The 15248-nt window shown below is 34.9% G+C and overlaps 1 long non-coding RNA gene across 1 annotated transcript; it reads left to right on the plus strand.

The window, feature by feature from the left end:
- Nucleotides 1-4771: 4771 nt before the first annotated feature.
- On the plus strand, nt 4772-8141 carry LOC133853747 (uncharacterized). Its single transcript, XR_009896729.1, has 4 exons — nt 4772-4945; nt 6022-6158; nt 6277-6316; nt 6548-8141. It is a non-coding gene; the product is annotated as an uncharacterized LOC133853747 (long non-coding RNA).
- The last annotated feature ends 7107 nt before the right edge of the window (nt 8142-15248 follow it).

Consider the following 15248-nt stretch of genomic DNA (forward strand, 5'->3'; position numbering starts at 1 on the left):
TCAATTAGGTACAGGATTCAACCAACACAATATCCAACTACACAACAGGATTTCCTCCGTAATGACATATTTTTCGTTAAGAATTAGTGCTTCTTTTAGAAGTCGGTAGGTTGCTTCATTTCTATTATGTTCTACATTATTAATCTCTAGTGTTGTAGATAACTTAATGCACATCGAGTATCATCAATGAGGATACCATACATGCTCCAATCCATATCATCTCTCCGCAACGCCTGAACTACCTAAAGAGCATCACCTTCCAATTCTATCATTTGTGGCCCCAACTCCCTACATAAAATTGCAACCTTCAGAGTTGTAGAGGCTTCTACAGTAACAAGGTTTATGATATACATTTTGAGGGCAAGTAAGGTTGCCAACACCTTTCCTGAGCTATTTATGACTATCACACTAATACTCATCTTCGTCAATGACTTATTCGCAGCGACATTCCAATTAACCTTGACAAAACCTGTAATTGGAGCTTTGCAACAATGGGGCCTCTGGATACTAGCTTCTTCCGCTGTACATAGACGCTCCTAGGCGCTGCGTAAGGTTGCAAGTGACTCCGAGGCTTTTTCCACCATTAAGGAATGATGGATAAGAGGTCCACCAAAAATTACTTCGTTCTGACGTAACCACAAACTTCTTGCAACCCTCATTCTTCTCTTTCCAACCGCGGGCGTATTTTTCCGAAATAAATGCAAAGTCCTCGTAGTCAATGCAACTCTTTTGGATCTTACTACTACACATTCTTCATGTAGCTTTTGTTGCCTGACAACTCCAAAAGATATGCCATGTAGTCTCCGCCTCTGTACCACATAGCGGGTAGAGAGGATCCTCGATCACTTTCATGAGAAAAATATTCCCTTTAGTTGCAAAGCATTGAGGCAGGCTCTCCACATAAAGACTTTTACAACCTAAGGAGTGTCCATTTTTCATATTTGTTTCCATAGCAGCCTAAACTGTCCCGCCTTTGAGGATTCACCTTTAGTCGCATCTCAAGCCTCTCCTTATGTTGATGATAGGCACTTATCATTGTAAAATCTACATTGCTTGTTGCCCTCCAAATCTGTCTATCCCTATTATTATTAGCACCAATAGGAATTTGGCATATATCATTGATGGTTTCTTCGCCAAAGACACATTTAGTAATGTTATTTAGTAGATTAATCTATGACTATCATATAACTTAATAACGTTTAAATAAAGATAAGTCATTGAATCAGCACTTATAAAATAATAATAAAGAAAAGTCAAGAGCTAACTATTACTGCCACTTCATGTAACATCTCGCCATCTCGGCCTAAACTAGGGTTAATAAATTCGTAATTTAGACCCAAAAGTTAACAATAAATAAGGTTTGGCTTAAAGGATGGAAATATGGACTCGAATCGATACTCGGGCCAATTTTTGGCTTTGGCGATCGAAACCCTAGTGATTGATCATAACCTTTTTGGTGATCATTTGCAACTTGCCACTATGCGATTTGAGTGTTTTCATGACTCTTAGACAATGGTTTTTTCCTATAACTTCATTATTAGGCTAACCCTAACCTCTATTTTGACTGCCTAGCCTCTTTGAGTGCCCGGAAGAAAGAGAAATAGAAAGAGGAGTGAGAAATAGAGAACTGTGGTGTTTGTGAAGGATTTTTGGGAGTTTAAAGTCCAACAAGAGAGGAAATTACAAAAAAAAATAAAAACATTTGAGAACATTGTAAAAATGGTGACAACTTTAAGCTAAAAAGAGCATATAGCTAATTCAATGATAATGCTCTAAGTAAACCTTACCATGTTTGCATTTTTTCTTTAAGAAAAGTTCAAATACCCTCATCAAACTATCATCTAACTGTCATTGTATTTCCAAATTATAAATTGCAACAATGTCCCTTAATGACAAAAATACCTTTAATTGAAAAAAAAAAAAAAAAAAAAAAAACCATATATTGGCCTAACCACCCTCAAACTTGGGATGGCGGTCGGACCACCCCTAGGTGGTTTGGGGTGGCCGATTCACCCTCGTCCCCCAAGCATTTTTTTGGGGTGGCTTGGCCATATCCCATATGAGTTTTGGCTCTTTTTATTATTATTATTATTATTTTATTTATTGTTCTTATTTATTTTTCATTTTTTTCTTCGAATTTATAAGTGTATTTTTGTATTATTGAAAATTTTTCATAATATTTTTATCTTTTTGTTGATTACTTTGAAAGAAAATTGACAATTTCTGATAATGTAAAGGGTAATTACCTTTTTCCCCCATGAACTATCAAGTTTTGCAATAATCATTAACGAACTACTAACTTGACCAAAATAGAGCATCCAACTATTAAAGTTACAAGTTTTTCCCTTTTCATCAGTTAAAGGGGTTAAATCCGATGGTCAACGCTTCATGTGATCGTCGCATGCCGTCTTACAATTTTTTTTCTTCCTATTTTACCCTTATATTCGTTGTCAGTTCATAAGGGCATACTGGAAGAGGGGGGTAATTCATTAGAGGAAAAGGTAACTACCCCAAAGAATTAGAATCTACGCTAACAAATTTTTTTTTTTTTATTATTTTATTTTATTTTATAAGTAAACTCCATATCTCATTCTCTCTCTACTCACAAGTCTCAAACAACATAAAAATCCCCCAAACTCACACACACAAAGAACAAAAAAACCACAAACACAGAGGTTGAATTGTGAGAATGGCATCTAGGGTTTCGATTTGCTTCGTGGTGTTCGTTGTGTGTCTCTTCACGTCATCTCTGACAAGGATCGGTGCAGAGGATTCAGAATCGAAGGAGTTCATGCTTACCTTGGACCATTCGAACTTCTTCGAAATTGTCAGCAAGCACGACTTCATCGTCGTCAAGTTCTGCTACTTATTATCCAATGCGGAACACTAAGGTCCCAAAATTAACTATCATAACTTGTGTTTCATCTTTGTTGTTATTGTTCTGTTGTTGCTGCTCTACTTTCATAATCTTGGTTTCTTTCTCAATATATATATTTATGCCATTTGTTGTTTATTATTCTCAAGAAGTGTTCAAGAGGGTCATACTATGGCCTGGGCCACCTGAAAGTTTTGCACTACAGACAATTCAAGAAGTTGTTTATTATTCTGAAGAGTTAGTTGCTGTAGATTACAATTTGGAGTTGAGAGAACTATTTTATTTTATTTTTGGTTTTTATGAACAAAATGTGTCTCAGACAATTGAGATTAATTGAGTCAAGTTTGGTTGAGTTAAGTTTTTTTATCTGGAAATGTTATTTTAGATCTTTCTATTCCTATCAAGTAACTGTTGTTTTGTAACTTTCCTTTGAGTGTCTGATTCTGGAATGAAAATCTGCATGTATCTGTCAACCAATACATAATGCATGTAGTCTCTTTACAACTGGTATTACCTCTTTTATCATCCAATACCATGGCAGGTGGATAATGCTATTGTTTCTCAGATAACACTAGCATTATTATGTAAGATAGAACACAGATTTATGGACACATGATGCTTTTTTGTCTGTATCATAAATGGGAAGGTGTTTTAAAATTTTATTGAATTGGTTTTTGTGAAGCATGCATCCCTTATATATATTTTTAAAAGAAGAATTTAAATATAAAATTTTAATTACATAAACTTAAACCTTTTAAGATAAAAGAATGAAGAAATTGATTTGAATTGTAGAAAGAATTGTTGGCATTTACTTATAAAAAAATAAAAAAAATTGTTGGCGTAAATTATAATTTTTTGGGATAATTATATTTTTCCTTCATGAACTACCACCCTCTTTCAACATGCCCTAATGAACTGACAACGAAGACGAAGGTAAAATAGAAAGAAAAATTGTAAAACGACATGTGACGATCACGTGAGGCGTTGACCATTAGATTTAATCCCTCTGACTGACGGAAGGGGGGAAACCTATAACTATGATAGTTGGATATTCTATTTTAATCGAATTGGTAGTTTGTGAGAAATTAGCACAAAAATTAGTAATTCATGAAGAAAAAGATAATTATCCCTGATGTAGAAAAAAATTGACGCAATTTATAATTCCAAAAGACGTTGGAAATTCGGTAGTGTAATTTGAGAAAGGTGGGTGGACTTTTCTCCTTTACTTTGATTTTCCTCTTATCCCTTATCCATGACCAAAATTAAGATGACAAAAAGACAAGAGGTACAACATGAACAGAGTCCCAGATTCAGCCAACCTACACCTGCTGTTCCTTCAGACTTCAGTTTTGGATCCTTGTGTGCCCTTCCAAACGGTCCGCTGTTATTTTAGCATTTGACTGACCGCCAAGCAAAAGCCAAAATCAAGGATCCAAATCACCTGCACTACTATTTCTCTCCAATGTCTCCAACACCCTCTCTTAAACCGCCACCACAATCGTGTCTTTTAACTAAATAATTCTAATTTTATCACCTTAATTATTTATTTTATATTTATTAAACTTTATGGCATCGAATTCAATTATATTTTTTATTTTTCATTTTTATCGATCAAACGTTTATTATCTCAATATTTACCATATTTTACTAGATAGTGTTTCATTGCAGGAATTCTAAATCATTAAAAAGGAATAAAAACTTATTATTCAAACATTTATTGAATTGTAAAATTTCTTGATTTAAATTTTTTAAATTGTTTTATAACTTATCATTTACCATTAATTAAGTACAAGGATTAAAAACTCTAGAATCACCTAATTAATTATTCTATCCTCTCGCACCGCCAAGTCAACTTGGGCCCAGCGGGTTCCTTTGAGCATGATGGACCTCACTCCTACCGTTCACAACTTTCCCTCTAAGCTCTGTTATTTTTGGTCGCTGTACCCATAAAAGCCGATCACACTGTCTGGTAGATTCCACGGCCATGGCTTAGAACTTCAGAGAACCCCAAATCGAAAAACCGCGTTTCAGTGTAAACGTGTTGGAGAACACTCTGTGAATCCGATTCTGGTAAGCTCACATTCCTCAAAAGTTTTTACTTTGGTGTTTTTCGATCTGTTTTCTGTTTGTATATTTTTATTGATGCGATGAGGAGGAGATTGTGATTACTGGGTGTAATTTACACCGTAATTTTATTGTTGAAAGAGGTTCTTACGGTTTAGACTTATGGAGTTAATCGGAATTACAATGTTATACGCTGGAATTGTAGAGAAGAAACGAAGAACAACTTCTGCTTATGATGATTTTGCTCTGCGAAGTGAAATTAATGGACTTTGTAGTATTTTCTGAAATTATGTATGTGATTTTCAACTGGGTTTTTTTCTTTGGGTTTTAAGTATTCTCTTAGATTTCTCGAATTGTGTCAATCTACAGGAAATGTATGGTTGCCTGTGGTTCATCTTTTAGCTATGATATCTATTATGTGTAAATCTAAAAGAATAACCTTATTGATTTTGCGTACATTTCATGAGATCATGATGATTTTTAATGTCATGTATGTAAATCGAAAATTGTAGTATGTATTTTGCTATTAATATACTTTCTGGCATCATTGGCTATTTGTGCAATATAGTTCATGTTTTTTTTTTTCAACTATATTTATCTTTTATTTCTCCAAAAGATGCACTTATAAGGAACACTGATCTTACAGAATATTCATGTAGTAATTGCTAATACTAGGTACTCAAAACAGCTAACTCAAACAAAGCTTCACAATTATTATATGTTGTTCACTTGCAAGTTGTATGGCTGCTTGGTCTTGAGTCCCTAGTTCATTTCTTCATGTGATAACACTGTTATATGCAATTAAGAACTTTTGGAATTGATTTTCAAGAAATGTTTTACTGTATGGGTATGTTCTGTGTGTCTGACTAATGCAACTAAAAATCCGTTCTCTTGGTTGCACCCACGTTTCTAAATATTTGACCCTAAACATCACATGAACTTGTTCTTAAGAGGAAAATAGATTGGAAATCTGGTAAATAAATGGCTTGCTCAAATTTGCGATCATTGTGGTATGACATAATATATGATGGATGTGCTTCTTAAATTTCTGCTTTAATACTTAATAGCATGTTCTGTTTCAGTTGTTCTCCTATATGAGGTGAGGCAGACAAGTTTGATGATGGCAGACCTACCAGGTTATATGCGATCGTGCTTGCATACTGGAAAACTTGCTTTCTTGGCAATTTTGGTCTCAGGAGGGATTGTCTTGCAAATTTTGGTCAGTGGTGCCCTTTCTTTCTGATCATTTTTCAATTATAAATACAAACTGAAGTAAAAAAAGTTACTGTGACAAAGTCTATTTGCTATTTTCTTACTTAGTATGTCTGATGCTGCAGGCATGCGCTTTGTACGACAATTGGTGGCCGATGCTAACGGGTAAGTGATTGAAGTTTTTGGTCTTGGATTTTAGCAGTGGATTAGTTACCAAGGGACTCTGTGTACTGGTGGTGCCACTCTGGTGCTTCTTAATAGATTTGCGCTTTCAAATATGGGTATTGTTTGTGTGTGTGTGAGAGTGAGAGAGGGAGAGAGTAGGAATGGTTTGGAGTCATATATTGGCTTCGTTGCTATCTTCAATTACGCTTCAACTTCACCTTCCTTGATCAGGTACAGTTGCTTCATGTCCAACTTGAGGATACTGGGGGATGCAGGTAATGATGAGAGTAGGAATGGTTTGGAGGACGTCGCAAAACCACGACATAAAGCGCTTCAACAGATTCAAAAGAAGTTCAAACTAAGGAGATAAGGTTACGAGTATGGGAAAGACATACCAGAAGAGTGACGATGGAAGAAAGAGGGAGGCCAGCAATGAAAGAGTGAGGGGAGGACTGGAGAAATGCCCTGCCCTCAACCGAACTGGCTCTACACTAAGAGTAAGAGGGAGCTTGACAGAGGTGAAGAGGAAGACTAGTATGGCAATGGCAAGAAATAGACATGCCATCACCAAGAATATTGGATTACTCGAGTTAGAATCTTGGGCCCAAGGCTTGGCTTGGAGTTTGAGGAGATTGATGAGTGGAGGAACAACATACCGCAAATCCACCAAAACCACCATCTTTCTATGCTCGGGAAGTACTACAGTTGAGGTTTTAGTTTTGCTAAATAGTTTGAGGCTTGTCTGGGGAAGCCGGAGGTAATGTGAATGTGGTATTTATGGACACCTACATACAGAGATTTCACATTGAGAAAAGACATTTTTAGTAAAATGGTATTATGAAGGATGAAGAGACTGTTTGGTAAATGAACGAGATTGTGACAGTCTATATAAAAGCCTCAAATTTATATAAATTTGGCGTCAAGCCGTGTTATAAAATTGTGACAGTCTATATAAGGCGTAAATGAACAATATGTCCTCAAACATGCTTTATATAGACTGTCACAATTTTATAATAGGGCTTAACGTCAAATTTATATAAATTTGAGGCTTTTATATAGACTGTCACAATCTCGTTCATTTACCAAACAGTCTCAATCTCCTCAAACTCCAAGCCAAGCCTTGGGCCCAAGTTCCTAATTACTTGAATAATCCAATCTTTGAGTTTGTGATGGCATGTTTGTTTCTTGCCATTGCCATACTAGTCTTCCTCTTCACCTCTGTCAAGCTCCCTCTTACTCTTAGTGTGGAGCCAGTTCGGTTGAGGGCAGGACATTTCTCCAATCCTCCCCTCACTCTTGCATTGCTGGCCTCCCTCTTTCTCCCATCATCACTCTTCTGGTATGTCTTTCCCATACTCGTAATCTTATCTCCTTGGTCTGAAATTCTTTTGTATCTGTTGAAGCACTTTATGTTGTGGTTTTGCGACACCCTCCAAGCCATTCCTACTCTCACCATTACCTGCATCCCCTAGTATCCTGACGTTGAACATGAAGCAATATTTGTGCCTCAAGTTGAACTCGAAGCAATTGTCATTGAAGAGAGCAATGAAGCCAATATATGACTTCTTTAGTTCTTTCTTTAATGGAGCCTCATCGTCCCTGTCTTAAATATATGGTATTCGTTGTACGTATGTGTAATAATAATAACGGATGGATAGTGTGTTTTTTAGGATCTTTAATAGAATATTAAGTTGATCTTCATATATATGGTCTTATTATAGCAGGTTGTAGCTACAACAGATCAAGCCATATTGTATGCCCTGCTTTTTTTGTTTTGTTGAGACTCCATATTTAATAAAATAGAATGTGATTTCGAGGTTTTAAATTTTGGTAATTTTCAGTTGTGTAAAAAAATAAAAAATAAATGATGAGACATTTAATGACTTTTATGACAAAATAAATGATATTCGTAATTCTATGATTAATCTTTGAAAGAAGGTTTCAAATGCTAAACTCATCAAAAAAATTTTGCGGCTTCTTCCTGAAAGATTCAGGATCAAATTAACTACTATTGAAGAGAGCAAAGACCTTGACACTATGAAAATTGCAGAGCTCATTGGCTCTCTACAAACCTATGAACTTTTTTTGCCTCAACCTAAGAAAAACAAGTCTATTGCTCTCAAAATTGTTAGAAAAGAGACAAATGAGTTATCTGATGATGAATCAATGGATGAAGACCTGTCATTGATTGTTAGGAAGTTAAATAGGCTCTTCAAAAGAGAAAATAACCATTGTAGCATCCAATGCCATGAGTGTGGGGGTTATGGTCACATTTCGGCTAAATGTGCAAATTTACAAGATAATGCTTTCAATGTTACTTTGTGTAATGAATCTGAGAGTGATAAAATTGAAGACACTTCTGGAAAAGACTTAAATTTCTTGGCTTTTGCTATTTCATATGACAGTCCTCATGAGTTCAATAATTATTATTCTGAAAATAGTGAGTCAGAAGATGAACAAAATGAACTTCAAAGTATTTACAATAAATTGTTTATGAAATATTATGAGTTAAGAGATCTAAACAAACAACATGTGAAAAGGCTTAATGAATTTGAAAGTGAAAGAAGCAAATTGATTGAAAACGCTAAGTGTCTAGAAGATGAATTGAATAAATCACAGAGTCATTTGAAATTTTTTTTCTAATAATAAGTTGGTTAAATTGCTAAATGATCAAAAATGTTCTTCTGACAAATCTGGCTTAGGCTTTTGATAATAGCTTAAAAGTGTATATTTTCTCTATTAAAATTTATGTTTTATTTTAATTCCTACATTTTAGATTCAATTAAGGAAAAATGTTGAATTATTAATCTTGAGCATAAAAAATATTCTAATGCAAGAAATTGAATTATCCAACCAAGCGTCGAAAAGAAGTGGATAAAAAGGAGTCAAGCCAAGCTAATAAAACCAAGCCAAGCAAACAAATGAAAGACAAAGCAAGGAAGAAGGAAAAGAAGAAGAAAGAGGCGTAGAGAACCAAGCAAATAAGGAAGAAAATTGTGAGGCCCACTAGAAAAAAACAAAACATGAGAAAAATAAGAAGGATTTCCATAACTGGCAGACTTGTGGGTACCTATCTCACATGATTTTCTTACCAAACCTGGCAGCACAAAGATCGTGTGGAGTTATTGCCCTGATTACATTTGATTCTTTCCAAAAGGAGGAATGCTAGACATCCAAACACTTTTTTTTTTTTTTTTTTTTTTTTTTTTTTTTTTTTTTTTCCAGAATTTGGTTCCAACCTAATGTGTCACAATCCCATGAGATCTATCATTTTGAAAAATATGTCACAATTTCATAAGATTGTGACACATCAAGTTGGAACCAAATTCTGAAAAAAATGAAGGTGTTAGGATGTCAAGCATTTCTCTTCCAAAAGAAGTCAGGCCAGTGATAAGTCTTGAATTATTCGATTCAAGACCCCTTAATTTGCATTTGTTAGACCTATTTTGTGTTGTATATATAACGTTTTGTTGTAGTTTTGTGTTATGTTTTATTTTCAGGTCTTAGTTGAAATCTAGTTCAAAACACTTGAATTAGACCTAAAAATACATTAAGGGCAATTTGATTATTTTTAGAATTCGAGGTTGACCTTGAAAAGATGAAAATCGTCCAAGACATTTTGATTGATCGATTATTTGTACAACCAATAATTCGATTGATCGACTTTTAGTCGACACAACTTCGATCAATCTAGATACGATCGATCGATTCTCAGAGCATAAAAAATCCATCGATCGAAGTTTGATCGATCGACATATATTCGATCGATCGACTTCGTATCTTCCAGAAGATCTAGATATTTCCAAAATTTTGTGCGATCCAAATCAAAAGTTGAGTTCTATGGACAGAAATGGACGGTGACCAGCTCTGTTTGTGCGGCTAGAATTGACCCTTGATGAGTCTTTTGTAAATCAAAATCTCTATATATATGAGATGAGGGTTTAGGGTTAGGTGATGCATCTTTTGGGGGTTTCGAATTTTCTCAGGTGTATCACTTTAATTTCTTGTGTTTTAGTTTACTTTGATGCACGTTTTCTGGACTTAATTCCAGAGAGCTTGTTTCCTTTGCATTTCTTCTTTAAATTTCAAGTTCTAGCTTAGGCTTGTCTTTTCTTTTCATTTCTTTTGTGTAATCCGAATTTCATACTTTAAATATATTGTTCTTAGTTAATTTTTAGCTTGTTTCTTTACTGTCTGTGATTAATCTTCATGTCTAGATTAGTTTAATTATGTGTAGCTGAATTAGTTCTTAGGGTTTTGATCAAATCTTTTCCAAAAATCGTGGGATGTTCTTGATGTTCTTAGGATTTTCTTGACAAATGTTTGATGATTGTATAAGATTAAAAGATATCAAACTTATGCTAAAAGGTTTTGTTATCAATATTCCAATCTACTTATTCATGAAAAAGAGTTATACTTGTCTATGAGTTTTCTTGGATTCATGAATAAAACCAACATTTTTGAAAGAGAATGATGTCTTGTGCAATAATTCTATTTGACATGATGCATGTTTACTTATTAGAGTCACCTTATTGGGTATGGTAGGGAACACCGGTCGTTTCACACCTTTGGTAGCCTAAAATGTTTTTCAATTGTAGTGTAACTTTTACGTGATGTGATCGGTGTGAAACTAGATACCTTATCATTGTGATCTAATTAGAATTTTCATGTATTCTGTATGTTTATTAGGATGTTTTATATAGTAGTAAGTTAGAGAGCATTAATCACCCCACACCTTTTGTAGTGTAAACGTTTTCAATTATAGATTAATCTTTACGTGAGGTTGTTTAATGCGAAATTAGGTGCTCTACATTACGTCTTAACTAAAGTATTTTCATGTCGAGATCGTCGTAATGGTTGACGCCCATTACGCGCTCATATCATGCATGTTAGGAAGATCCACATAGACATGAAGCATTTCATTGATTGAGAATTAGATACGATCATTTCCCTAAGTTTCTTAAGTTTGTTTCATTTTCCGCTTTTCTTACTTTCTTGTTGTAACTTCAATTCTACAACTTTACTTTTGTTTTTATTTTTAAGTTAAGTTAAATACGTTCCTTTAACTATTTCGTTACGCAAAACAACCTCCTAATCCCTGTGGTTCGATAACCCTTACTATAGTACAATTGATTCGTACTATTGCGAAGTGGTAAAACTTATAAATTTAAAATTCACGTAGGCGAGTCGACTACCAGCCAGCATGTGTTTTGCTACACACGTTATTCTCATAAGGAAAAGCAGCGCAGGACGTGATTCTTTCCTAAGTAGAGGATAAGCAGCATCACACTCGATTTTCTCAAACCTAGCAAGCTCTATATATATTTTTCTTCTCTTCTTTGTGAATGGTAAGGGTAGAGAGGCGCAAGGAGGCGGTAGAGCCATTTTTTGCAGAGTTAAATTTTTTCTGTTTTTGTTCTTAATTCATTTTATGTTTAGTACTTTGATTATGGAATTTATTTTCATAAACATGAGTGGCTAAACCTCCAGCTAGGGCTAGAGGTGAAGCCTAGTATTTTTATTATATTTTCTTGGGACTATTTGTTTTTCATAGATGAATGATTAAATTTTGGAGATAATTTTTATTTGAGAGTAATTTAATGAGACAAGTTTATTTTTTATTCCTTATGATTTTTGTTTATATCAAATGCTTACTTTGTTTGATTTGATATGATTCGAAAATATATTGAATGCTTAATTTATTGTGTCATGTTTTTAAAATCAAATTCTCAATCAACCCATGTTTGATCTATTTTATATTTTATATGTCTAATGAATGCGTAATAAAATACTAGGTGGATCCTTGAAACCCTAGTATTTTCCGATATTTTCTTCCAAATCCAATTATTCATTTTAGTTTCATAGATTACTTTTTAATTTAAATTCTATTACTTTGCTCCACTTTCTAGCGGAAACCAAAAAATCAAATTTCTATTTTCTTCTTTTCTGCATAATAATAAAAATTATTCTCGTGTTTGATCATTCTCTGTGGATCAACCTCATACTTACTGAGAATTACTACTTACGAAAATCTACACTTGGGTTTGCACCCATTTTGGTCCAACAAAAAAGCTAAGATATCTAGTCAAGTAGGCTGAAATATCTTTTGAAGTGATAAGGTTGCTGCCCACAATCGTCTACCAGCCATCCAAGTTGATTAAAATATCAAATGTCATCATTTGAGTTATGCAGATATTTTGATGTTTCTGGAAGAACCGGGGGCGATAATTGTCAGCTTTTGGCGATCGATCCTCACTTCTAGCGATCGATTGACTTCAGTTTCTGCAGTGATCGATCTTCAATATTTTGGGGCTTGATCCACTTGATACTCTTCAGCTTTTCTTGATGCATCTTAAGCCTAATTTCAATGGTTTTGCTTATGTTTTCCATTAGGACTTAAAAATAAGATAAAACACAACAAAATATTATATTACAATACAAACTAAGGTCTAATATATGCGAATTAAGGGGTTTGAATGTGTAACATTCAGTGCTTATCATTAACCATTTCAAACCTATCAATCTTTGTAACATCATTTACAAGATCATAATAATATATCAAAAATTTTGGCAAACAAATCTAAGCTTCTCCCTCATCACTTCATTTCTCCTCTACAATATGCCTTTGCCCCTTCCAGAAACATTCAAGACAACTCCATCCATGCTCATGAGCTTCTCCACACTTTGAATGCAACAAAAGGTAGAGATGGTCTTATGGCTATCAAAATTGACATGGAAAAAGCCTTTGGCCGTATAGAATGAAACTTTCTCTTTGCCATTTTAGCTAAACTAGGCTTCCACTCTATATGGATTAACTGAATTCATATCTGCATCACTTCACCATCTTTTTCCGTTCTAATCAATGGAAGTCCCTTTGGTCTCTTCACTCTAGCCCGTGGATATCGGCAAGGTGATCCCTTATCTCCGTTCCTATTTATTTTAGAAACTGAAGTGTTCTCTTGTCTTCTTCAAAGGCAATCATCCCTTGGCCTCGTCAAATGTATAAAAATGGCTCGAACCAACCCTCCAATTACACATCTCTTGTTTGTAGATGATCTTCTCATTTTTGCCAAAGCCACTTCCTCTGAAGCTTCTACCATCAAAGACTGTCTGGACTCATATTACAACGAGTCTGGACAAGCTATTAACACTGCCAAATCCTTGATATTGTTCAGCAAAAACACAACAGCTTCTTCCATCAACAGTATCAAAAGCATTTTTCCTTATAAGGCTACTGCAGCAACTGCTTATTATTTAAGACTTCCATTTATCGTTGGAAAATCTAAAAATGAAGCTTTCCAATCTATCTTAGCAAGAGTCCTAGGGAAAATTGGCGTGCCAAAACCCTACCCCAAGTTGGAAGGACAATACTCATTAAAGCTACTGCTTCTTCCATCCCCTCATATACAATGGGTACTTCCTTTTTCCCCAACTCTCTGTGCACAACTCTGTACAAGTGCTTTAAAGATTTATGGTGGGGATTTCCAAAAGGAAAAACTTGAAATCTCTCGCTCCAATCTTGGCGTTCTATTTGCATTCCTCGTCATCTTGGAGGCTTGGGTATCCGGAATTTGTGTGATGTCAATCTAGCATTGATTACAAAACTTGGATGAAAACTTTTATCCAATGTTGATTGTGTCTGGGTTAATCAACTTTGTGAGAAATATATTCGCTATGAATCCTTCTTATCTTCTCCAGATGTTTCCAATGCTTCTTGGCTATGGAAAGTTATTCTTCAATGCAAATCACTCCTCATCTCTGGATCATGCCTGCAGGTTTTAGTCCACTCTCATCTCCCCATATGGACCACTGTTTGGATTCCTACTTTACCAAATTTCAGGCCTACTCCAAAATATCCAGGTAATAAGGAACTCCCTTCCTTACTTATCTCGGATCTCTTTGTTCCAGGTACATCTCGGTGTAGTATTTCTACAATTATTTCCTTATTTGACGACCTCTCTGCACAGGAGATTCTCAAACTCACATATCTCTTTCCCCATCTCCTATATATATATATATGGACTCTTGCAATTTCAGGAAATTTCTCCATCAATTCAGTTTACCTCTCTATCTTGACAATAAATTGTCCAAAGTTGATTTTCCCCGCCTCCCAATCCTTTTGGAAAAGTCTCTGGAAATTAAACCTTAATGATAGGTTAATATTATTCTTATGGAAAATTGCTTGGAATATTCTCCCCACAACTTCTAGGATAAATTCCATATTACCATTTCCAAATAGAATACCTACATGCTTACTCTGTAAAATTGCTGATAATCTCTTCATCACTTTTTTTTCAACTGCATTGTTGCACAGTTTGTATGGAGACACTCCTCTTGGCCTCTAGATTCCTCAGCCTTCAATTTTAATAATATGGCAAATTGGGTTCAACAGATTATTTCTCTAGGGACCTTTCTAAACATCCCTACAGTTGATCATCATAAATTTCAAATCTTTGCAGCGGTGGCTTGTGATCTCCTATGGTTTTATAGAAATAAATCCCATTATGAAGTTATCAATATTGATATCCACCTGAGCTCAAACCATATCAATATGGTTACTATGGAACACTTTCATGCTTGACATCCTTCTCTGCCCATCATTGTGGAGAAATGGTTTCCTCCCAAATTAAAGCTCAAGATCAATTTTAATACGGCCATCAGAGATTCCTTCTCTACCCAAGTAGAGGTATGCCGAAACTCTCAAGGAAATATCATCCATATGGTATCTCGACTTTCCCCTCCGTGTCAACCAAATTTTGGAGAGGCTCTTGCTGCCAGTTTAGCAGTCTCGTTGGCATCATCAATCCAACTTGATTATTTTATTGGAAGGTGTAGAGATGTTTTAATGTTTTAAAAACAAAATCTCTCCCTCAGGGGAGTTGTAGGTCAAGCTTGGTGGTTAGGTTCCATATCTTTGGAGCGAGTTAAATAA

This window comes from Alnus glutinosa, chromosome 13 (genome assembly GCF_958979055.1).
Source record: "Alnus glutinosa chromosome 13, dhAlnGlut1.1, whole genome shotgun sequence".
Taxonomy (NCBI): domain Eukaryota; kingdom Viridiplantae; phylum Streptophyta; class Magnoliopsida; order Fagales; family Betulaceae; genus Alnus; species Alnus glutinosa.